This window comes from Vicugna pacos, chromosome 11 (assembly GCF_048564905.1).
Source record: "Vicugna pacos chromosome 11, VicPac4, whole genome shotgun sequence".
Classification (NCBI taxonomy): domain Eukaryota; kingdom Metazoa; phylum Chordata; class Mammalia; order Artiodactyla; family Camelidae; genus Vicugna; species Vicugna pacos.
Window position 1 is genome coordinate 43,084,506 of NC_132997.1, and position 26,851 is coordinate 43,111,356.

The 26,851-nt window shown below is 39.0% G+C and overlaps 1 protein-coding gene and 1 long non-coding RNA gene across 14 annotated transcripts in view; both read right to left on the reverse strand.

Moving 5' to 3' along the window:
- The window catches only part of NRG3 (neuregulin 3), a 940,531-nt gene that overhangs the window by 760,798 nt on the left and 152,882 nt on the right, over positions 1-26,851 (reverse strand). The gene's annotated exons all lie outside the window — the stretch shown is intronic.
- Positions 4,976-26,851, reverse strand: part of LOC140699295 (uncharacterized) — a 61,096-nt gene continuing 39,220 nt past the window's right edge. Inside the window, exons 3-4 of the long non-coding RNA XR_012077343.1 lie at positions 11,584-11,705; positions 4,976-5,556 (exon numbers count right to left, since the gene is read on the reverse strand). This is a non-coding gene — a long non-coding RNA (uncharacterized lncRNA). The remainder of the gene's footprint in view (positions 5,557-11,583; positions 11,706-26,851) is intronic.

The following is a 26,851-nucleotide window of genomic DNA, read 5'->3' on the forward strand; positions in this document are numbered from 1 at the left end:
CATTCCACCAAACACCCTATAGGCCTTTCCTCCCAAATTAAATACATATGAAAACAAATTTCCTCTTGCTATCTGTATTCTATTTGAGTTTACGAATGCAACATTTATTCAGTCAGTCAGTGGATACAGAGCTCCGATTATATCCTGGTCACTACACAAGACACTGGCCATCTGGCTGTCCTTATATGTCAGAGAAGACAGATGTGGAACAAGCAATTACCCTAAAAGCAACTCACTTCCTCCAGTTGCCTAGAGCCATCCTTCATGTTTCTCTGTCTCTCATACCCTGGATCCAATCTTTCAAAAAATTCTTTTAGCTCTACATTCAAAATATAACCAGATACTTCTAGTTAAAAAAAAGCAAGGTGCAATATTGTGTATTTCATATGCAAATACATGGTAAGAAAAGAGGATACGAATTAGTATAATCTGCTGTATGCCTTCCTTTATGTACATACATATAGACACACATACACAGATACATGCATTTGTATAGAAACACTGAAAGATGATTCAAAGAATAAATACAAAACTAATGAAATGGAAAGCTAATAAATACAAATCTAATAAAAGGAGGAGTGTATTCTGACTTCCCGTATACACCTTTTTAAATAGTTTTGACTTCAGAATCATGTAAACCTATTTCTCATTAAATATAAAATTGAGATATTCAAACAATACGAATACATTTATAAATACCAAAACCCAACCCTTCCCCACTGCCTCTACCTTTGACCCATAGACCCACATCCCCAACACCTCTTTCCTTCATTGTTGCAACTGTTAAATGGTCTCCTTAATGGTCTTCAATGGTCTCGTAAATGGTCTCCTTGGCTCCACGATGTCACACTTGAGCCTGTTCACAACAGAGCAGCCGGGGTGATGTACTGCCATGCAAGTGAAATCATGTGGTTTCTCTGGTCCTCCCTTCCAATGGCTTCCCATCCCTCTCTAAGTAAAAAGCCTGCATCCTCATGATGGCCTGTGAGGCGCCCTGCACTCCCATCAACTTTTTGTCCTGTTCTGCCTGTGGTTCTCTCTGCTCAGTGACAGTGGCAGGGACTCGACCGCATCCAGCACGCTCTCCCCTAAAGGCCTTCATTTTGCTCTTCCTCTGTCTAGAAACCTCCTCTCTCCATTCCTCTCCTGCAGCAGGTCTGGAATCACTTGTCACCTCGTCCTTGAGGTCTTCCCTTAACACTCAATTTAAAATCACAGTTACGTTGTCCCCTCCCCCACCATCCTCCATCAATACCCCCACCATGCTCACTACTTTTAATAGCGCTTAACTGCCATCCAACATATAACATGCTCTACTCGTTTGCTGCTCTTTTGCTTAACCATTTGTTTCTACAGTATGTTAAGAATATATCTCTACCTTGTTCACTGCTTTATCCCCAGTGTCTTTAAGGGTAGCTGGCACACACAGTAAGCATTCAGTGAGTATTTAGTTACTGAATAAATAAATGAGAATAATTAATACAAATCTTACAAGAATTATAAGGTGGGATTACAGAGCACTCTAGGGACAGAGTGCACAAATGAAGGAACAAATCTCCTTTTGATGGGCATTTCATTTATTTAAAATATTTCAGTATTATAAATAATTCTGTAATAAAAAAATCTGTATACAAAAAACACAGCAGACATATCTTACAATTTCCTTAAAATTTTTCCAAGAAAGATTTAGCCACTTGAACAATGGGTATTACCTAGTAAAAATATATTAACTTAACAGGCAAGTGTATTGTTTCAATCTGCTTGGCTTTGAAGACCAGTTAGTTATGAAATGTGTTTCATTTGTTTCTGGTAACTTTTATTTCTTCTTTTGTGATGTGCTTGGTCATGTTATTTACCTTTTTTTCTATCGTCTGTCTTTTTTTCTCATTAAATTATGAGTTTTTATTTATCAAATGTATTTACACTTTCTATAACATGTCACTATTATTTTTCCAGTTCGTTGTTCGTATTTCATTGTGTTTATCTTCATTTGGCACAGTGACATTTTAAATTTTTGTTTCATTAAATTTATCCATATTTCTTGTCGTAGCTTTTATACTTTATGTCCATGATTTGGAAGGATTCATCAGGTCAAGAAGAGATAAAATCCACTCATATTTCCTTCAATTTTTTTTCTTTCCAATTTTACTGAATTTAACTTAAGCCTCTCCTCCCTCCACTTCTTCCTTGAAAGTATTAGCTCCCATTTTGTGTGTGTGCAACTGGCAAATTTCCCCCTGGTGTCCCTAAAAGTCCTTTTCCACGTAAAGCCGGTCCGTCACTCAAACTGTCCGGCGTAGCAGGACAGATTTGAAAGCAGCTGTTTTAAGTCAGACTTCAGCTCAACCCATGTACTTTCGTCTTGATTCGATCAACGTATTTCTTGACACATGTAAAGCGTGCTTAAGATCTGAGTCGTTATTTTCTCGGATAATGAGGATCTCTCCAGATGGTGTTTAATCAAATATATTCATCCAGGAGAAGAATCTTTGAGTTATCACATGACTTTCCTTGGTATTGACAGAGTAATATTAATAAGCAAGGAGAATCCCTTCTTTCTCTGTGCCAACACCGCGTTGGAAAAAGACAGTGGAAGTTGCTATTTTTCTGACAAACGAGTTACATTAATCGTCCTATGTTTAGCATTAATTTGTACCCAGCAATTCACTGTAGCAGTTTTTAAAACTTATTTCAGTAGAAATTTCTCTATCACGACTAGACGGTTTTTTTACATGCTTTATAAGTTTTCTACAATTAAGACTTCACTATTTCTTTGTTTTACACCACTCCCTTCAAAAATAAGCACAAACATCAATACCAATTTTAAAGCAGCGAAGCACACACGCTGAGACAGATCTGAACTCAGAGGCAGCAGATGTGGATCTGGATCTTGTTCCCACTACCTGCGCCCTTCAGCATTCATACTTAAATTCACTAATCTTCATTTTTCTTTTATATGTATCCTCATTTTTAGTAAATGAGAAAAATGAAGATTAGAGAATTTAAGTATTAACGTGCAAGGTCAAATGTATATATATTTAAGTATTAAAGCTCAAAGTTTTGTGTGTGTGTGTGTGTTTTCACTGGAAAATAACTTCATCGAGATTCCACCAGCTATACAATCTGTTCCGACATCAGGCCCCTTCCTCCTTGGCAATTAGGTCTTTCTTAAGGGGTCCCGTGAATGCTTTCTTCTCTTCCATGGTCTGGAAGCGGCCATGGCCAAATTTGGAGACGGTGTCAACAAACTTGAGGTCAGTCTTCTCCATGGCCAGCCACTTGGTCTGCACCAGCAAGGACTTGAGCAGGGTGAGCACTCACTTCTTGGTTCCCACCAAGTCATTAGTCACTTCACAGTGGTGGACAAAGCCACCCAGAGGGCTGATGCTCTTGTCAGTAGAGGCACTGTTTTTGATCAGTTTGCCATCCTTGATGAGGTAGCCCTGGCCAATCTCATAGAGCTTCTTGTTGATCTTGGTGCAGTGATGGTAGCCTTTCTGCCCAGCCCAAGCCACAAAGAAGGCCACCCAGGCAGGATGCCGTGTGTGTGTGTGTGTGTGTGTGTGTGTGTGTGTGTGTGTGTAGAGAGAGAGAGAGAGATCTCATACGGCTACTGATAAGTTAAATATGCTCACACATGCCCAGTGCCTCACCCATCACAATAGCAGCTGCATGTTAACCCTCCTAGTGGCATCTCTGACTTGAGTTCCCTGAAGGGGCAGATTCACAGCAGCAGAACTTCCACTCGCCTCCCTAGGTAGTATTCTTCTTTATGACAACTTTGTCTTAGTTTTCTAATCTCTTTAGTCCAACAGGAGCCCCCGCCTATTTCACAGTGGAGATGCTTCTTTAGCAGACTGCAGTTTGGGGGTAGACGGAAGGCGATGACAGCATGAGGTTCTCATCCTGACTCCTGGAGCGGCGTGAGGGATGGAGGCTGCTGGGCTGAGCACAGGTGCTTCTCCATGCAACCTTCATCCCTCTGTCTCTCACAGGTAATACGTGACTGCAGGAGGACAAATCCAGGACCTTTCAGTGAACTGTCCAGAGAAAACCTAGATCCTAGCAATAGTTAAAACCGCATAAGAACATAACTACCACCCAGGACTGCTGTGAAGAAAGGCTCCAAGTCAGGAAACTCCTTGGTACAAAACTACGTACCACCTCACGAGTCTTGACAGTTGGTACCTACTAGTTCTCTTTGTCTCCCTTTGCCTCGTTTCACGCACCTGGGTTCTCATGCAGTGCTGTCCTCTGAGGTCCAGCTGTTCTGCCAATGTGCGATGAAGCCAATTTCCAACCGGCTCTAATGCAATCTGACCCCTACCCAATACGGCTGTACCCTGGTAGCACAGCCATTGAAACTGCTACTTAATAACATGCTCTGTGGTCCTGAAGACAGTCACAAGAGGAATGGGTTTCTCTTTGGGCACAGAAAATACCACCCCAGTATCGTAAATTGTCTGAAGCAATGTGTGCATCTGCTTATAACGTTCAAAACTGTAACCCAATTGAACTCTTCTGTGGACACACTGTAACTCAAATAACACTTCTTGTTTGGTTGGTCGACTTATTTTAAATATTTATAAGATTCCATTATGATTTAGTGAAAACAGCACTCAATCTTATCATATTTTTATGGCAACCAGAGTGATTTTTAAATACACAGGTCTGATTATTTCCTTTCATACTTTATGGTCTGAGGACAAAGACCAGGATGTATAAGTTGAATAAAGCATGACCCAGCGTGGCCACTTCATCTGCCTCATTTCTCGCCACTGTCCCCCTGGCATTGCTAGAACACTCTCTCCCTTTCCGCGTCTGCTCCCCACGGCGTCACCCTTTTCATCTAAGCAGTTTATCTTCATCATGTAAATCTCAATTCTAAGATTACCCCAGGGACGCCTTTGTTGAAAATCCCTCTTTGTGTGCTCGCACAGCAACCTGTACTTCGTCAGAGCAGCAACATCACCGCTTATCATCATAAATTTATTTGTGAGTTTCTGTGATCAGTAGATTTCTCCCCGACCAAGCTGCAAGCTTCTCGAGGGCAGGGGACAATGTCTGTTCGCACGTCAGTGCCTGATACAGACATCGTTCACACTTAGATAAGTTTTATTGAATGAAGGAAGGAAATAGGGAATGGATGAGTTTCTGTTAAGCTGCAGATTTGTGACCTTCTTTTACACATTTAAAAAAAAGTTTGTATGCACGCTATTGGCATCAGTAACTGATGGATCACGCATGTTGTATTTTCTGTATCTCCTACTGGCACCAGAAACTGAGCGAGACATTAAACACGAATTGTTCAAAGGCGCTGTAAACAGCTAAGCTTTACGATGGCATTAGTTGTTGTTGTCATTACCTCAAAGGTACAAGAAGGAAGATTGGTTTCTCGTCGTTAAATTAGTCCTGAAATCCCAGTATTTATAAACCGGAATACTATGGTTCTACACTGGCCCAGTGAACGATTCTTCCATTCATGAAATATTTATCAGTTGCACACTGTTCTAAGAAGATCACTCCTTACAGGCAGTTCTAGGGGAGGATGTAAATCTGAAGGGGAAAGAGAAACATACTTATTTGTTTTTTATGATATTCACACAAATGCTACAAAAATAGAAATTATCAATTTGATTTCCCTTTAGATTGCCCAGCAATGCCTACATCCCTGAAGGCCATTGCCATATGTCAAGTGAAAGTGACAATGTGCTGTTCAAAAGAAGTGACAAAGATTGTTTCGGCAGCATTAAGACAATAATGTAAAGCTTCTTAAATAGCTCTCTTGCACCACTGTGTGTTAAAAACGATTGTTTAGGGTCTAACAGCTCTGATCTGGTGCTGCCTCTCTGAATGACGCTATACCAACCCGATGAGTCAGCCAAGTGTAGCTATCAGAAAAGAAACAATAAATGCGATAAAAGAAAAAAAAAGGTGAGAATATTTATTAAAATGGAGACAGTAATTAATGCAAATTGAATAAATTTAAAAGAACATAAAATTGAGACCTACTCCCTGGAGTTCTAAAACCTGAGTTACAATAATTATCTTTAAGAAGAAATTTTCCTAGATAACTAAAATGGAAAAAATTCCACTAGCTTCAAATTTTTAGGAGACAGTTTGCAGCCTTGTGTTCACAATGAAATAGAAACGCTCCACCGTTTGCAGGTTTGTTATACTTGTTATTTTTAATTTTTAAGTTAAGAAAAATTAAAGACAAGTGAGAAGTAAAATTTGCAGTCATAGTCTCTACTATCTTTTTTATACATTTAGAACTTAGTTATTTTATTTAGATTTTCAATAGCTAAAAGCGGCTGACCATTCTCGGTTGGTATTTGGGAGGGGATACTGAAATTTCTTCTATTATCTTGACTCATACTAATATTTGAAAATTGTCTTAATGAGTTTACAGACAGGAATATCTATAAATTGGATCCAAGGAATTTTGAGAGCCAATAAATGAGGGTTATTGCTCATGTCCTGGAAGAGGGAAAGACAAAAGAAGAAAGAGAGAAAATGAGGGAGGAGGGAAGGAAGGAAGGGAGGGAGGGAGGAAGGAAGGGGGAGGGAAGGAAGGAGGGAAGGAAGGAAGGGGGACAGAAGGAAGGAAGGAGGGAAGGAAGGAAGGAAAGAAAGGAAGGAAGGGAGGGAAGGAAGGAAGGGAGAGGGAGAGGGGAGGAAGAATCTAAGCATCTTGGGTGGAGAACTGGCTGGTGTCTTCCTAAGCCACTGAGGTGGTTGACATCAATTTCTCTTGATCCTAAGAACATTACATTCACTGTCATAGAGAGACTAGAGACATAGAGACATGTTGCATTTGTTTCAGGTCCTATCTATGTGAGTGAAGCACACAGATAGAGAACTTTGAAAGTGGTGTGACTGTAAGATTTCCGATAGTCCAGAAAGTTTAGTATGTGTAGTCCAGGTTGTAGAAAGCACATATTGCAAAGGCCACAAGTGAGGAATCAGGACAAGGACCCCTAGCCTCTGCTTCCCTGCATCATTCAACCATGAGTGAAGCAGAAAGTATTCACAATGAGAGATGACTTCACGAAATTCCAAATTTCGTGTGCATGTTGACAAATTTAATGTTAGATAGATTATATATGTATATAAAACACATGTACATTAAAGTAAAGTAATAATGCATATATAATAAAATGAATATATATGGATAGATGTGTGGGTGTTTATTTTTATTCTTTGTTAGGTAAATCATAAATGTATTCTTATATCAGGAATATCTGCAAGATGACTGGACAAGACAATGTTTCATGTGGCAAGTATTCTTAGATATTGAGTAAAATATACAAAACCCAAAATAACACTTAGAAAACTAATATCTCTATTAATTATGGAAGGCATGTTTAAACGAAGAAAGAAAATAAATACATTTTAGCTCAGATTCATTTCTAATCACCATACTTCAAAAATGAACAATTTTTTTATAACATAAAAAGACTGACAATAACAAAAATGACCAAAGCAATGCAAAACGAATCTTTGAACAATTTATAAATTGGATTGTGAATTATTTTTGTCATAGAGAAAACAGTTTAGGTAGCAACCTGATTTATAATTTTTAACTATAAAAAGAGTTGGAATAAGGAAACTCCTGACCAGATAGTCAGGGTTTTCAGAGCTGGGAAAAAAGCTTTCTGGTTATGACATCTCAAATCCACTTAAAGAATGAAGCAGCTTAGCAAAACTCCTGAAAATTCCCTCTTTCTACAGGGATACACTTCGATACAGAGAATATACCGCCTCACACTTTCTGTAACGTCTGTAATTATTAAGAAGGCTTGACTTTATTGAGATAACTCTTTAATGATAACCTCTATACACTGGTCTGTAGTCTCTTTTGGTCAGTAATTTAACAAACATTTATTGAACACATACTATACACAAGGGACCAGAGTCCAATAAAATTCAACAGAATTACTAAGTCACACACCATGGTGAATAAGGCATCCTTTACAGTGATACAAACGGACACAAAGTGGGTATCTTTCCCTCCATGCACTCTCACTCTACAAATGCGTGCTGTGCACAGAGACCTGCGACAATTTTTACCCAAAAGGCGCTGTCAAATCTAAACTCTACTATCAAATCTACTGACATACATCAGCGAAAATGCTTAATTTCAAGTCAGACCCGGGAAGAGAAAGCAGAGGATGCTGCTACAATTGTCCATGAGCTGTTTTTCTAATGACAAGTGTCTCCTGCTTCTGCTTTTTAAATGGATTTTTTGTTATCACTATCAATTACCTCCACAGTTTTAAAGTGAGTAAGTTTCCTACAGAAGTAGAAATGCCTTTGGAGACAGTCAGTGACTCTAACAGGTCTTGAAAACCCAGTATTTCACAAGAAAAAGTTGGAATGATAAGGTATATTGAGATAGAAGATTGCTATACTATGAAGCTGGAATTTGTATATGATACTGCTCAGTTTCTGCACACAAAAATCTCAACAAATAAGGCCACTGTTCAGTAATGGAGCAACGGGTGTGTTGAATTATTTGTCTGCATGAATACTTGGTAGATCGTTACATGGGTATTTAAGAGTATTTCAGTCATGCTGAGGACTCTGGCTGGGGTTTTTGATTAAGATGGAAACACATAATTCTATTTCCATTTAAAGTGCAGAAATACAGGTTCTTGCAATCCCCAAATTCCCAGTACTCTGCTAACTTTCAGAGAGGATAACAACCAGCGAATGGGGATGTCTAAACTTCAGGTGGAGGCTGAGGACCAGCCGTTCAGTTAACACGCTCCAGGACACTGCTAGTGGGGCACACTCTTAGCTCAGATTTGCCTTGCAGTATTTGGGGGTTTTTGTTTGTCTGTTTGCTTTTTCAGGAGTTTAAGAATACACTTAAAAGTTAAAAGCATATGAATTAAAAAGTTCTATTCTTACATCTGTCTTCCATTCCATATCCCATGTTTTTTAAACTTCTTTTTAGGTTTGTCTTGCAGTATTTGAACACTAAGAACTCTCTGTGCATCAAGCCATCCTATCTTCATCTCGTCATTCTTAAACCTCAGTCTATGGCTTTATATATATATCCACCAAAGATGATATTTAATTTGGTTAGCTATTCAAGACTAGTCACATTTTGGTCCTTTTTTTAAAGAATCTAGAGCATCTTTCCCAACCACCACCTCCTACACTCATATTTCCCCTATGTTTGTTCAGCAAATGGCAATTTAAAATGTATACTTAACAGTGGTGAGTTCATGGGCACTGTATTATTAAGCTTTTTAACAAATACATTATTTTTAAATGTATTTGGTATGTCCTAGTAAAAATGATTACAAGATCATAATGGTAGATTTGTGAGTGTACGTATTTTTTCATCTTATTTCATTTGAATGGATTCCCAGGAAAGCCTTGTGAGGATGACTGAGCAAATCTGCATTTAACTAGTGTGACTAGATCTTAGATGAATTTCCTGCCATCATAGAGCTACCAGCTGTGTAGGGTGGGACCACAGAGATATCTTGACTCTTTCTAATGATTTTTCCTTAAGCCAGCCCTCAATTCACTGATGAACTTCTAAACCACAAAATGTCAACTTACCTTCCTTATCTATAAAAGTCTGATTGAGAAAAACCCTGTCTCATGTGGACAGGAGGAACCATTTTTTCACTATCATCATGACAGAAATACAAGACTGGATCCAAACAGGAGGAAGGAGGTTCCTGCCCGGAAACCATGAGGCCAATAAACCCTCTTTGAATTTCAACCCTTTTTGAGGGAGGATTCCTTTACTCTCCCAGCTATGCTGTAAAATGGAAATGAAACTTCCATGATCTAAGCCAGTAGGCAAGTCACACTTGAACGATCAAAGAAAGTTGGGAGAACCTTGTTCTCCCTTTGACGACGCCATTTTTTTTCTTTAGTTCCCAAAGCATTAGCTTATAAACTTATCTCTACTAATAATTCTATATCGAGACAAAAGGATTGAGGGGTTTATAAAGGGCCCTAAATGACTGTTCTTAGAAGTAAAGTTCTCATATGACCAAAAAAAAAATCATTCCTTGCCTCCAAAACATATATTGATTGTCTCCACACAAACAGAGCAGAAATTGCTCATAAGTAGAACAGGATAGTTTTTGTTTGAAATACGTTTACACCTTCTCACCTCATGTTTCTTCTAGTTACTTTTCCTCTGACATTCTGAGCTAAGACACTTGTAATACTTTATTTTTTCCCGTCTGTATCTCACTATAAAATAAAGAAAAACCAGGAACCTGAGATTGCAAAATGATAATAAACCTAAAACGCATTTTGAGTGATAGTTAGCAACATAAAACTGTCAAAGCGGACATAGATATTTTCACCCCAAGAATCGTAAGAATAAGTATAGAACCACGGACAAACTGAACTGTTTGAGGTGGAGGGGACCTTTGGGATTAGCTGAGGCAGAGTTAGGTCCCCAACACAAATGGTATATCAGGTTGACAGACAGACAGACAGACAGACTCCAGCTCCTTTGAGTGGCTGAACGGCAACATTCACCCTCAAACGAGGCAGCTGCACACGGCCCAGACCTCTGTCATCAGAAGCCCAGTTTCAGAAGCCGCAGCACAGGGCCAACTGCACACACAGCAGAAGAGGAGACGGGTCCTTTTCCAAAGAACAGACTCAGCTTTCGTTTTTCTTCTCCAGCATCTTTTCCTGCATTTTTGGTTTCCCTTCTGCGTTCTGAAAATGCTACTTCCTCCCAGAGACATCACCAACAGGAGGAAATAAACACACAGCCTCTCCACGTTTGCCCCTAGGCTCTCCTTCACCCACGTGCCTGGAGCTTCCCCTCATTCTCAACCATTCCATCAGTCTACTTCCCCAGCAATCACACTGGCCTGCTCTTGGCATCCAGGTGAGAGCGGAGCCTGGGGCAGAAACAGGAATGCGCCACGCTGGGCTCTCAGAGAGAGGGCCCACTGGGGGCACCTGGTCAGAGAGGAGAACCCTAAAGACAGACGAAGAGCTTTATGTCCCAGGCCGCCTGATCACACCACCCACCCAGGCCCTGCTGACACGTCGTGCCCAGAGTCCGGAGAGCTGCAGCCAAAGCTATCTTTGGATAGCTAGTCTGTGGTTACCAAAAGCAAAGAAAAGGAAAGACATATAAATTTGCACCAAGCAGTCTGCTGATTTCTATTCGTAGCTGCTTTCAAATATTTGCAAATCAACAGGTCAACTGATAGAGTTTATCATCCCTGTAAAAGATGTATGCTGTGTGTGTGTGTGTACGTGTGACTGTGTGTGCACGTGGATATGGACACGTATATGTGTGAGTATGAGAGACAGAGAGGAGGGGAGGAAAGCCAGAGGGGAGTCAGAACACCCCTACAACACTCTCAGGTGGGTGGATCCTACGAAAGAGAGGGCCCTTTGTGCTGCAAACAACCTTGATACTTTGGATGTGTGAGTATGACAATGGGAGCCAGAGAAGATGGAATATTCTGCACAGTAGAGGAGTTATGGTTTGGAGCTCCTGGGGGGCAGTTTTGGAACAACTAGGCTCGACACAAAAATGAGAGAAGTGGGAGAAAAGCAGCCCAGGCAAAGGCTCACCAACACGCTATCCCCTTGCAATACCGCAGTGTTCACTCTGTTCATCGCCACAGGCAGGCACACGCCTAGGTTTCATGTTCTGAAGTGGGGTCAAACAGTAGCAGTAACCAGGTGCACAGGAGCTGGAGGGAGACGGGAGCAGGAGAAGATGTAACACAGAAATTTTGTAAGAGTTTTAGAATTCCACAGACCTTGGAACTGTAAGAACACTACGCATTCAATTAGATCTCCAAGGAGCAAACAGGGACCCGGCTGCATTACCCAACCTGGTAATGCACTGTCTTAAAACTTTAACACACACACACACACACACACACACACAACAAAACAACAACTTCGGCTCAAAGAATATATAGAATAATTTCAAGACTACAAATGGAGGAAAAATAGCAGCAATCAAACTGGACTTTAGAAGGGCCCGATCTCAACTTAACTCTTTCCACATACAAGCGTCCCCCAAACTGGCGTGAAGGAGACGACAAGAGTTAAGAAGAGCTAGACCCACCACCTTGCTCATTCACCGTGTTCATCCCAGGGAGAAGGAGGCTGAGGATGCTCCCCCCTTCGTGGAGGAAATCGACAAGTCTCCCCTCATCCTCAGCAGAGCCAGGTGCCTGCCACAGGTTGATCGGCCCAGGCATCTTTCGATCCAAAGGCCACCTTGTCCTCTAAAAAAGGACAAGGCCAGTGTTCCATCAAGACATCGGGGACCCCAGGTGGACATGATTCCCATTAGAAATTATTATACTCATTTGTGCTGGAATAAATATTCACAAGGCTGAAACAAAAACCAAACTGCTAATCAGATGATATTCAACAAAAATTAAAGCACGTTCTTGAAATCATTGTGTACAACACCACTTAACATGTTCCCTACTGCAACTTTGATTTATGCATAATGACCAAAATTACCACGCACGGGGAGAAGAGGACTGTTGAACGCGTTCAATATCATTGTTGTTCCGACTGGAAGAATTTCGGGTAGAAGAGAGTTCTTGACAGCATTTTACAGCACACGGTAGGAACCACATCAGCTTAAGCAACCAGAGTTCTATCCTTCATAGCGACCCCCATGCTGTAAACATTTACTCTTGCAAACATTTACTGTACTGTGTACTGACACTATGCTTGTCTTGGTTAATTACTGTGAGCACCACAGAGAAAATGCCCTTGATCGCACAGAATGAGATGCACACACAGGTGACAACAATGCCAACAGACGATGAGAACTGGTTTTGGAAGCGTGATATTAGTCATCATTACCATTTGTTAAATACCGGCTGGGGGTCAGATACTGCGGCAACTTGAAGCCTTAGCTGTCACAATAAAGCAAGGGTTTTGTTCTTCTGCCCACTCAACAAAAAGGAGGAACCAGAAGTCGAGAGCAGCTGAGGTGCTCACTAGCAAGGACGCTGTCAGCGGCAGAAGTGGGTTTGTCTGTGTCCAATGCCCACGACTTCTATACTAAGTTACAACGTATCTAAATAAAATGACAATCATCAAGGCAAGATATGAGAGCCTGTTGGTCGTACTTAGGGTGAAGGTGTCCTTATAGATTGGCTTTATCAGATAAGTTGGGGGGCAGTAATTAGGCTTATTTATTCATTTATTTTAATGGAGGTGCTGGGGATTGGACCCAGGACATTGCACATGCTAGGCATGCACTCTACCGCTGAGCTATATCCTCCCCACCTAGAGATTCTTGTTATTTTGGGCTTTTTTGGGGGGAGGGGAGGCTTTTTGTGAAGGGGAGGTAATTAGGTTTATTTATTTATTTATTTATTTAAATGGAGGTACTGGGGATTGAACCCAAGACCTTGCGTATGCTAAGCACGTGCTCTACAACTGAGCTATACCCTCTCCCTATATGTATTAAAAAGAAAAAAAACAGATTAGTAGGCAGAGGGTCTTCGTAGGGCAGGGAAGAGACGGAACAAAGCCACAAACATGGAAAGTCCTAGGATGGGGTGCATGGCTTAGATGGACTCTGGAGCAGGGAAGATGAGTTGGGGCTCAATAACATAGCACTGCTGATGAATAAAAACAACTTGAGTTAGAATCTAGGCGAAATTTGGAATGGAAATGAGAGGATGAGGTACATTTTCACTTGGGTTATTTAACAGAAAACTAGTGCAAAAAGCCTCTGTCAAATGTATTCATTTCCCCCTAGAAACAGCACATGTTTCTTCCCATCAGCTGTCTCAGAAAACGGCAACTCCATCAACCAGATGCTCGAGAAGGAAGCTCAAGGGACATGCGTGATTCTTCCCTTTCTCTCACTCCTACCGTCTCACAATCATGGAATCTACCCATCTGCCTCTGAAATCTCCAGTGAACCCTTGTCCTTCCACGTTAGGCCATGATCATTTCTCAGCTACCTTATAGCAATACTTTCTTAATCAAACTCTCTCTCCAGGCTTTGCCTCTTTCTACCTAGTATGGAAAAGGCTTCAGTCCCAACGTTTTGACAAGCAAATTTGGTCACATTACTCCCTACTTTCAAACCTTTCAAGGAATCCCATTGTCCACTGTTCTCAGGAGAACAGCACAGTTTTTGGCAGGGCCCTTTTTCTCTGTCCAGCTTGATTCTGCTGCACTTGTACATCACTATCTAGACTCCTCCCCAGGCTGAACTTTTTTTCTTTTTTCAGTCTCTCAAATAAGCCATGCTTTCTCTCACCAGAAACATCACACATGTTGCCTCGGCTTGGCTCTCTCTCTCCTGATCTCTGTTCTTCACCAACATCTCCAGTGAACATACACTGAAAATAAAGAATTCAAATCACCTCTTTCAGGAAGCCTTCCCTGATTTCACTGTCTAGATTAGACTCACTTATCATAAAGGTTTCCATGTCAAATATTTTTCATTAAAGAATATATCACACTCAATCACAACTGGCTGCTCACTTGTCTGTTGTACCTAGATTTAGCATTTTGGGATGCAAGACTTTTTTCATTTTTGTATCTTCAAGGCTTGAAGAAAAGTAGACTGATACTCAATATTTCCTTAAAAACAAACACTAATGAACAAATGAAGAAAGGAAAAAGAAAAAATCAAAATCAAAGACTTGTCATTGAACACAATATGTCCTAAATTAAATTCTTTTTTTTTACTGCATAGGTATATTTTAAAGATAGATTTTAATTGAATATGAAGACAGTTTTAAAACATATACATGTTAAAAATATATATATATATATAAACATATATATGTATATATCACTATTTAATACAACATAAAAAGTCATTTATATTCTATGAAGGAAATGAGTTTTTGAAAAACTAAATTCCAAGAAGAACTAGAAGAAATAACTAGTGAGCAGTTGTCATAATATTGATGGAGAAGAATTTCTAGGCATAACATCAAAGGCAGAGAACATAAAAAGAAAGATCAATATATTTGATTACATAAAAATTTAAAAGGTCTGTATCAGAAAGAAAAACATGCACCATTAACAAAGTTAAAACCAGAAACAGCAAACTAGGAAAAAAACAATTTGCACTAAATGCCAAAAATCGCTATCCTTACTGTATCAAGAGTTCTTGGGTGGGGAAAGAAAGACTTGACCCCTCTTCCAACGGGACACATGATTCTTATTATAAATTTGATCAAATGTTCCTGGAACATACCACCCTTTTACTCCTACTGTAGCACAAACTGAAATGTAATATATCAAAGTATCATTTTTAATGCACAACTATATTAGCAGGAAGTAAAGGAATTCTTCAGAAGATTTAAGAAAGGAAAAAAAAAATTTAGAATCCACATGAGTAAGCAAGCAATGTAATGGAAAGGCTTCCTGAATTCATACGCTAATCACCGGTAGCCTAGGATGTGAGTTGTAGTGAGCCATACAAGTAAGAAACTCAAGGTGGATGATCAGATTATAGACTCTCTGTGGGACTCTTGTTGATGGGAATGTAAATTGGTGCAGCCACTGTGGAAAACAGTATAGAAGTTTCTCAAAAAACTAAAAATAAAAGTACTATATGATCCAGCAATTCCATTCCTTGGTAGATATCCCAAAAACCCAAAAACACTAACTCAGAAAGATGCATGTACTCCAATGTTCACAGTAGCATTATTTACAATTGCCAAGATATGGAAACAACCTAAGTGTCTATCAACAGATGAATGGGTAAAAAGAAGATGTGCATGTATACATATATATATACACACACACATACATACAATGGAATATATATATAATATATATATTTTATATATATACACACACACATACATATATACATACAATGGAATACTACTTAGCCATAAAAAAGAACAAAATTCTGCCATTTGCAGCAACATGGATAGACTTGGAGGGCATCATGCTAAGTGAAATAAGACAGACAGAGAAGGACAAATATTGTATGATATCACTTATATGTGGAATCTAAAAAACAAAGCTAGTGAATATAATAGAAAAGAAGCAAACTCACAGATACAGAGAACAAATTGGTGGTTACCAGGAGTAACGGAAGGGCAACATAAGTACAAACTACTGGGTGAAAGATAGGCTCGAGGATGCACTGTACAACAGGGGGAATACAGTCAATATTTTCTAGTAACTGTAAATGGAAAGTAACCTTCAAAAATTGTATAAAATTTTAAAAAAAGTTTTTAAGACTCTGTGGGAATCTGGGCTTCCTGACACATAACAGCCCATTAGGAATGCAGTTTTCAGCTCTGACTTTTGGTAAAGAATTTTAAAAAAGAAAAGACTCTCTTGATAAATTTTTAAACAAAAATTTATGGTCATATTTGAAAATAGAATTTATACCTTTCTGCCTTTCTCCCTCAAAAGATACAACCCAGATACTAACTACTATGTATAAAATAGATAAACAACAAGATCCTACTGTACAGTACAGGGAAATCTATTCAATACCATGCAATAGCCCATAATGAAAAAGACTATGAAAATGAATATATATAAAAATATATAACTGAATCACTATGTTGCACACCAGAAATTAACATAACATTGTAAACCGACCATGTTTCAATAAAATAATAAATAAATAAATAAATAAATAAATAAATAAAATGTTCCTGGGGTGCTAAGACCCTGTTATATGAAAGCAGCATATGAGAATCTTCTCTGAAGAAAATTTAAATTCAGCCTCAAGAATTACCCTAATAATATCAAAGCATCAAAGATTAAAGGAATTTGAACTCATAATTTAAAAATCATTTTATATATATATATATATATATAAAGAAATAAGTTGTCATGAGAAACTGTTAGTGCCATAAAGCACAGGAAAAAACCCTCAATGATGGCGGATATCAGGTTTATTAGATAGAAATTATAAGTCAAGCACATTAAATATATTTAAAGAAATGATATAGGAGATAGACCGTAAAGTGAAAAAAAAAAAAGACCAACAAAACTGATAGATATATTTGATAAATAACCAAATAAACCTAAAGGAATAAAAAATATAAGAGCTAAAAAGATTGTTAGACAGCTGAAAAGAAAACCAGCACGTTGAAAAATAAATCTGAGAAAAATACAGGGAATAAGTGCAGATGCATGAAATGACAGGAAATAGGAAAGAGAAATTTTAAGAAAATGATAATCGAGTGAGAAAGGTCAACACGGGGTAATTAGAGTTCAAAGAGCTAACAGAAGACGCGAGAAGACAATGAGTATTTGAAGAGACAATGCACCGGAATTGTCCAGAACTGATGAAAGATACCAATCTTCAGAATCAGAAAGTCATGAATCCCACACCCTAGATAAATTCTAGTGAAACTGATGAACACGAAAAATAAAGTTTTGAGCAGCTTTTAAGGAAAAAAAAAAGTTACCCACAGTAAACAGTAGGTTTGTCAACTTACTGGCTTCTCAATAGCAAACACGAAAGTCAGAGGGCAATAGAACAATATTCTCAAGATGGTAAGAGAACATAGTATCAACTTAGAATTCTATAGCCATAGAAGCATTTTTGAAAAATGAGGTCAAAATGAAAACATTTTCACTTCAACAGAAACTCAGAGATTACCCCACCTAGACTGTCAAAAAAAAAAGAAATTTTAACTGATACGTTGGCAAAATCCCAGAGGGAAGGTCATAGCGGTAAGATATTAGTTCCTGACTCAATGGCATGTTATCTAACACTGTCCATGTCAAAATTCTCTGGATTTAAACCCGTGGGATGACCCTTCCAGTCCCTCAGCCTCTCCATCTTTTGATCTCTCCTAAAATGACTTTGTCTCGCATCAACCCTTCGCTCCTCTTTTTTTATTAGACTGTACCAGACTTTTCATTAACAGTAATTGTCGCCACTCCATCCTCACAACTTCAAGAATTCCATTCTCTGAAGACCAACTCCATTGTTTCTAGGGCATTCGTTTTAATAATATAACAATAAAAAATCCTCAACTACACTGATCCTGCCACCTTTTTTTTTTTTACTGTCCTACTCAACTCTTCAAGCTATCACTCCCACCTCACCCAGTTTAGAGTCTACAGTATGCAATTGTAATCACTCTCTTGCTCATACAGTAAACTCTCTTAACCCTCTCTCACGCCACTGCCATTGCACTCACCAAGAAAAACTGCCAACTCATTGAACAAAATTCTCCACATATGCCATCGCTACACATGCAGGTAATATGACTAGATAAAAACACACTACGATGTTGAATGGGTATGTGTGTGTGTATTTGTGTGTGTGTGTGTGTGTGTGTGTGTGTGTGTGTTACCACTAACTTCAAGTAGATTCCTTGAAACGGCCTGGGAAGATTTCCCATTTCCATTCACTGATCCCTTCTCCAAAGTGATGATTTCCCATCTTCTTCTCTTTCTTCCGAATCACCTTGTCCCTATTTCCCTGAGAATTCAAAGGGAACTCCCCCAAGCCCACTATGCATGTGCCCCACCACCCTGCACTATGACAGATAAATGATATGAGCTCCTTTCTATGTCCAGCCTCTTCACTAGCACACCTGATCCAGTTTTCCTATCATGATGGTTTCTTATTCATCCCCTCTCTTTTGCTTACCTCGTAATTTTCCCTAGTCTTTTTACAAATGCACAGTTCGTTACCTTTCCCACTGAGAAAAGCCCTTTCTTATCCTCACTTCCTACTCTAATTACCACCCCATTTCATTGCTCCCCTTTATAGAAGAAAACCCTCAAAATAATCAAATAAGCCCATCGCCACAAATTGTTTTTTTCTCATTTCCTCTTTTTCTCACTCCAAGCACAGTTTCTCTATCACGACACTAAAGCTGCTTTTGTCAAGATCACCAATGGACCTCCCAATTCAGACTCTTCACAACTAAAATCCCAGGCAATTTCCAGCTCTCTTTTTATGTGACCAGCAGCTGCTGAGACCATGGCGCATTCTTTTTTTCTTAAAAGATTTCTCTTATTTGGCTTCCTTGACACTAGACTCTTCCTGATTGTCTTTCTCTGGACACTCCTGTTCATTCTCTTGCATTGATTTCTCACAATTTCTCCAATCTCTAAATGTTAGAGTCCCTCCCCACTCAATGTTTGGACCTATTCCTTATATAAGTCCTCTCTCCTGCCTCCCTGAGTACCAGAGTCATATCTAATGATGCCTACCCATCATGTCAACTTAGATATCTAAAAGCCACCCCAAATCAAGCTCCTGATACACTCCACCCCCACTTCAACGAGATCCTCCTGTAATCTACCCCACCCAAATTAATGAAAACGCTACCCTTCCAATCTTAGAGGCATCCTTGGCTTCTCCCTCCACACTTCACCACCAACCCATCAGCAAATCATGCTGGCTCTACCTTCAAAATACATCCAGAATTCAACCACTTCTCAATACCTCTGGTCCGCGACACCATCATTTCTCACCTCAATTACTGAAAAAGCTTTCTGACCATCTCCCTGCTTCTATCCTTACTGCACCACAGTCTATTTTCAGCACAGAAACGAGAGTAATCTTTTAAAAACATAAATCAAGTCATTACTCCTCTGCTAAAAACCTCCTAATGACTTCCTCAGTATCTCAGAATAAAAGCCCCAAATCCTCACATTCGCACATACGGCCTCTGCGTCCTTAGGTCCCTGTTACTTCTCTGACCTCATCTCCTGCCAGTCTCTCCTTTGCTCAGTTTGCTCCCACTCTGTTAGGCACTTTCTTGCTACTTACTCTCACCAGGCACCACATCACCCTGTGGGCTTTGCACCTGCAACTCCATTGCTTCAGGTGCTTTCCCATCAGATTCCACCTGGTTCACACCCTTACCTCATTCAAACAGTTGCTCAAATACCTCTTGTTTATAAAGGTCTTTCCAGACAACCTATTTAAAACTGCATGTCCAGCACTCCCTGCCCTTCTTCCTGGCTTTATTTAGCTCCATAATGTTAACTCCTTCTGACAAAGTATTTATTTTACTTATCATTTTATTTTATTATTATCAGTTTCCTCCAGGTAGACATACACTCTAAGAAGGTCTCTTTTGATCAGCTACCTGTCCATTAAAAAATCATGCTCCCCTTCAAAGTACAGAGATGCCCCTAGGATAGAAGCTACATTTTCCAATCCCCTTTGCATCCAAATGGTGACACTTAGTGAATTCTCGGCTATTAAAATGGGTGAAAGTAATCTGCATCTCTTCTGAGCTAATGTGTTTAAGAAGGAGTTATTTCTCCCCCAACTTTTTTTTGTCCCTATAGTCTTGTTTTTTTTTTTTTTTTTGGAGGGGGAAGTAATTGGGTTTGTTTATTTTTTTTTATTTCTGGAGGAGGTACTGGGGATTGAACCCAGGACCTTGTGCACGCTAAGCATGCGCTCTACCACTTGAGCTATACCCTCGCCCTGTGCCTATAGTCTTGCTGGATGTTGAAGACTAGAATGAACTTAAGGGTCTCCGTCAGTCTGGATCTCTAAGCGATTCCATGGATCTGGTCCTTCCAACCATCTACTCCCCTGATCTAACCCTCACCTTCCTGTCCATAAGAAACACTTCTTTGGGATCTTGTCTGAGTGGGAACTAAAAGTGTATTGTGTGAAGCTACTGAAATTTCAGGTTATTTATCACAGACACTAGTATTGCGCTAAATAATATGTTATTGTCTGTGTCTCCCAATTCTCAAAACACTGAAAAGCTCAAGAAATATTTGTTAAATAAATGAATGGACAGAATGAATGAAGATATGGGAGCAAAGACAACATTAAATATGTAAGTTACCTAGAAACATTTGGTGAATTAGTGAATTAAAGAATGAACCCACTGTTGGTAAATTTCTTGCTGTCAGTTTCCTTGTTCCACATTTTTTTGCGTAGTGACAATGCTTCCCTATCATGTAACTCCATATTTTCTTTCTAGAGGCTTTTTTTTTTCTTGTGTCCATTTTGAATTTCTCTTTCATAAGTACTTTGCATTGTTCTTAGTTAACTTTAGTTGAATCACAGTAAACAATGCTCCTCCTTCCTATATTTATTTTTCAAGTATTTATATATCATTATCCTGAGCTCCACTTTCTATTGCTAAGCTAAGCTATATATTACTAGTTTTTTGTTGAAAGAGCTCTCCATCCTCTTAGTCACTTTCTTCCTCTTGCTTGAACTCTTTACTTTGTCTACACTTTCACCTTTACACAGATCAGGGAACAAATCTGGACTAGCTCAGTAGCTACTAAGAACAATGTGGCCAAAAATCCACATTGTTTTGGTTCTTGAGATGCCCAGATGCATTCAGAGGCTATGTGAGCACTGGAGGCACAGAAATGATGGCCCATTCCTCCTGCACTTCTTATGATTATTGAAGTTTTTGGAATATGGTTGCATGTCAATATAAGTCTCATGCATTAACAATAAATGTATTACTAGATTAACTGGACCCCATGGATTGTTGTTCTTCCCTGTAGCCTTGTTTGCAGTCATCTGAATGAGTATTCTTGATGCTGGTGCAGTTATTTTCAAGAAACACTAAAGGAGACTTTTGGTCTCTGGACAAGGAGACCAACAAATTCATGGTCACAACTACATGTGTTTCCATTTTTTGTTGCAATGACCCTAAACCAATGTAGCATAAGTAGGACTGCAGTTGCCTAACTTGAACATTGCTCATCAGCAGAAGATGATTCTGCTTGTCATAAATTTCTAGACAATGAGGAGTCATTACCTTACAAAAACCCCTAAGTGTAATATTTGGCTCCCAGCAGTAGCCCAATGTTATACATATGCCAGTGCTGTGACCCACTTTAAGATGGATGAAGAAGAAATCTGCTAAGGGGATTTATAATGTTTTAAAAGACCACTGAATCTCTTAAGTAAAAGAAGTGCATTATTCCCAATACAACGGTCATATAGACTTGACAAGGATCATTTTCTGAAAGGCAAACTTTTGGCATATATGCCAATGATTTTGTGAAATTCACTTCTACCATCTTTTATGTATTCTTCATTCTCAGACAGTGGCTGAGATTCAGCCTTCTCTCTCCTTCCCCCTCACATAGACCTAGAAGAGAATGTTAAATTACTGACTGTATCACCTACATAAAAATGAATGTCAGATTTTTAATCTTTCTTTAACATAGGAAGCTAAACTCAATAGGAATGCTATCTAATGGATTCAAAATTAGGATACGAATATGAAAGCAAACTACACAGTATCACATCAACCTTGGACACTATTGCAATCACCTTGATTTTAATCTAATATTGTACAAATTTAGATTTTATGAATTTTTAAAAGTTTCCCAGACTATTAAAAGATGTGTAACTCAAAGAAAATAATTGGTTCAAAAGAAAGTAGTACATGTACAGTAATTAAGGGCAAATAATATGAAGCTATAATAGATTAAATAAGGATGAACCTTACAAAGGTAATAAATAGATTATGCAGAAACTCAAATGGATGAAACAATTGTGCTCTGGATAAATTCCCACAGAACTCAGTGCATAAAGGCAAATAATGAAGATATAAGATGCTTAACATTTCCAGACTCTTAATCTACTGATCATTGTATTTGAACAAGAGAACAAAACAGATACGGAAATAATTGAAGAAATTATTGAAAAAACTCCTCAAAGCTGAAAAACACCAAAAAACCTTACAATACCACACAAAACTATTTTTGAAAAAAGACATATACTGCTGGTGTGATAGTACAAGACAGCCATACACACATACACTCTCACACACACGCACACCACACACCACCAGCTGACAGGCATCACTAGCCACTGAAGAAGCTGAAGTTGAAGTAAGCCATGCCATCTAAAAAAGCTAGCATAAGATAATTTTTATCTATAATAAAATACTGACATGTGAAGCCTAATTTACTGAGTCCTGAGTGGAACAGTAACAGCAATAGCAACATTTATTAAACATTTGCCTTGTTTCAGGTATTGTGCAAATAGTATATGTAATAACTTATTCAATCAACACCATCATGAAGTAGGTAACAATTATCCAACGTAGCTAGTAAGCAGAGCCAGTATTCAAACATACGCAGCTTTCTTCTCTCGGTTCTCATTCATAGCTCCACTGTTGTAATTCACCCTATACTTACAATAGTTAAATTAACATATATGTACTGAAGTCACTCAACAGTTAAGTTTGTATTATAAGGGCTCTTGAAGAACATCCCAAAAAAGCAAAATACTGAGATCTTGGATTTCAAGAGGTTGCAACCATAATGCCACAGTAATGAAGACAGTGTGGCACTGATGAAAGGACATAATAGATCAATGAACAAAATAGAGAATCCAGAAATAGACTCATGTAAATACAGTCAACTGATCTTTCATCAAGGAATAAAGGCAACATAACAGAGAAAATATTTTTTTTCAACAAATAATGCTGGAACAACTGGACATCCACATGCCAAAAATTAATCCAGGCACATATCATATAACCTCCACAAAAATTAATTCAAAATGGGTCACAGAATTAAATGTCTATAATACTCCTATGAGATAACACTGGAGAAAATCTAGATAACCTTGGGTTTGGCAATGACATTTTAGATGTAACACCAAATGCCTGATCCATGAAAGAAATAACTGAATAGCTGGACTTCATTAAAATTAAAAATTTCTGTTCTATGAAAGACACTTTTAAAAGGAAGAAGACAAGCCACAAACTGGGAAAAATAAATGCAAAAGAAATATCTGCTCTCAGATTGTGATTCAAAATATACAAAGACTCAACAAGAAAACAAAACAAAGACCTTAACAGATCCCTACCAAATAACGTAAATAGATGGCAGATAAGCATCTGAAAAGATGCTCCACATTGTATGTCATCAGGAAAATGCAAATTAAGACAACAATGACATAGCACTACATACCTTTTAGAATGACCAAAATCCGGAACACTGCCAACATCAAATGCTGGAGAGGATATGGAACAAAGGAACTCTCATTCATTGCTACCAGGAATGCAAAAACGTTACAACCACTTTGGAATACAGTTTGGCCGTTTCTTACAAAACTGAACATACCCTTACTATATGATCCAGCAATAGCAGTGCTTGGTATTTACCCAAAGGAACTGAAAACTTATGCCCACACAAAAACCTGTACACAGATGTTTATAGCAGTTTTATTCACAGTTGCCAAAACTTGGAGGCAACCAAGATGTCCTTCAGTAAATAAATGGATAAATGCACTGCAATGCATTCAGGCAACGGAATATTATTCAGTGTTAAAAAGAAATGAGCCATCAAGCCATGGAGAGATATGGAGGAAACTTAAGTAACTTAAGTAGCTTCATGTTACTAAATGGAAAAAGCCAATTTGAACGAGCGACTGTATGATTCCAACTATATGACATTCTGGAAAAGAAAAAAAATCTGTGGAGACTGTAAAAACATGGGTGGTTGCCAGGGATGGGTAGGCAGAGTGTAGAGGATTTTTAGGGCAGTGACACCATTCTGTATGATTCTATAATGGTGGATACATGTCATTACACATTTGTCCCAACTTACAGAATGTACAACATCAAGAGCGAACCCTGATGTCAAGTATGGACTTTAGGTGATAATGATGTGTCAATGTAGATTCATCAGCTGCAACAATGTACCACCCTGGTTGGGAATGTTCATAATGCGGGAGGCTGTGCATGAGTGGGGCTGGGGGCATATGGGAAATCTCTGTACCTTGCTCTCATTTTTGCTGTGAATATAAACCTCCTCAAAAAATAAAGTTTACTAAAAGAGAGAGAGTGATTGCCACCTACTGAGGGTGAACAGATACTTATACACATAGTTTCTAAGTGCAGGTCAGAGCGAGTCTAAGGACTAACAAAGGCAAGAAGCTTTGGTTGAGTTGTGGAGGGTTTAAAGCATTTTGTGGAATGACAACAAGGGATTTAAGAACATGGGTTGAGGGCTCCAAAGAATAAGAAGGATTCAGAGAAGAAATAAAAAGAGGGATACCAGGTGGATGTCAAAGCATAAATAGTGGGGGTGGGGGATGGGTTAGTAAACATGTACAAACTTTGCTACACAATGAATTAGGTCTGCGGATCCAATGTACAATATGGTGACTATTGTTGATCAATTGACTGTATAATTGAAATTTGCTACGAGTAGAACTTAAGTGTTCTCATCAAAAACAAAAATAAACAAATAAACATGTGAGGTGATATGCCAATTAACTCGATTAGAGGGGAGAATCCTCTCATACTACACAGTGTAAACATGTATCAAACCATCATGTTGTACACCTTAAACATCTTACAACTTCATTTGTCAAGTGTATATAAATAAAGCTAAAAGGAAAAAGTATACATATGGGTATAAAAAGTGGCAAAGAATGTGTTAATGGAATGAGTCCAGCCCGAGTGGAGAATAATGTCTGTGGCGGGTCACAGAGCGGACCGGCAGGGGAGGGCCAGTATTGCCTTCGTGTGGGTGAGAGTGTTGACTTCACTTTGACCTTAGTTCAGTACTTCCCAAGTAAAGGAACCGCAGGGAGTTGGAAGATTATACTTCATGTCACTGTGGAAGAGATCATAAGGATGACCTTTTAATTAAGGTAAACAACAAAACCCAAACAGTTCAGCTGATACCAACACCACTGTTGAAGTTACTTCAAAACTGAATTGCTTATTTTTTCATCCTTGATGCAAAAGATGATTAAAATGTGCTGCGTCCATCAGTGGCTAAACCCATTCTTCATAAAGCAAGTACTGAACTCATGCTTACCAATGTTAAGTTAGGAATGACGTCCATAATTAGAAAAGCATCAACAGTCAGTGCTTGGATGATGAGCTGAGCATCCCTGGTGATGCTCGGCCAGTGTGGGGACACTCAGGGACGTGTGGGTGCCAGGTGGGAGCACTGATGCATCAGGAGAGTCAATTTCACAGGACTGGAGGTTCTTCGTAGAAGAAGGTGATGGAAAATTTGGTCATTTTAAAGTTAAAGTCCATGAAGACCCCCAAGGAGGGGTTCACACAATGTAAGCGGCAGAGTCAGAGCTAGTCCTCAGAGTTCCCGCGTTCCACCCAACTGCTCTTCTCACCACCCTAATTGAATAATGCATTTTCTGATTGAGTGACCTCTTAAAAATTAATATCCTTTTATCTGTAGCTTCTGAAATAGGAAGCTAAAAATCAATTACTATCTGTAGTTTTCTGGTAGTAAAAGTTATATCTCTATTAAAATAGCTAAGGATGGATGGAAATAGATAAATATCAATTTGAAGAATTCTGGATAGACTGATTCACCCATTTTTACTTCCATTAAATGTCCCCCAGATTGATCACAGCCTACCATCTCTCGTCTGTTTCGAGAAAACTGCAGATATGAAAATATAAATTCCCTCCAAAGGTAAAGAACTATGTTCTATATTTGACAGAGCAGGATAGAGACAGTGGGGTAGGCACGAGGATGCGGCTAAGGAAATGACCAGAGCAAAAGTGAAGAGTGGAAGGAGGAATTTTAAGCAAGACCAAGCATAGTTGGAGAGAGAGAACAGAGGGTAGGGACAGTTTGAGAGGAAGCAGGAGGCAGAGGAGAAGAGGCAGCAAGACAGCATCAGTCTTGGTGGTTAAAACAGTATCTCGTTGGCAGCCTGTGACACGGGCTCTCACTGCTTTCCATTGAAACACCTAGGACGGCAGAGAAAACCTGGCAGCAGACAGGAAGACCTTCCACCCCCCACCCCACATGGTGCCTTGCAGACCAACAGCACAGATCCCATACCAATAAGAATCCTAAACAACAATCCATCCATTCACCCAACAATATTTGTTGAGGATATATTATGTGCTGTGGTTTATAATAAATAATTCCACAGGATAACTTCTGAGAC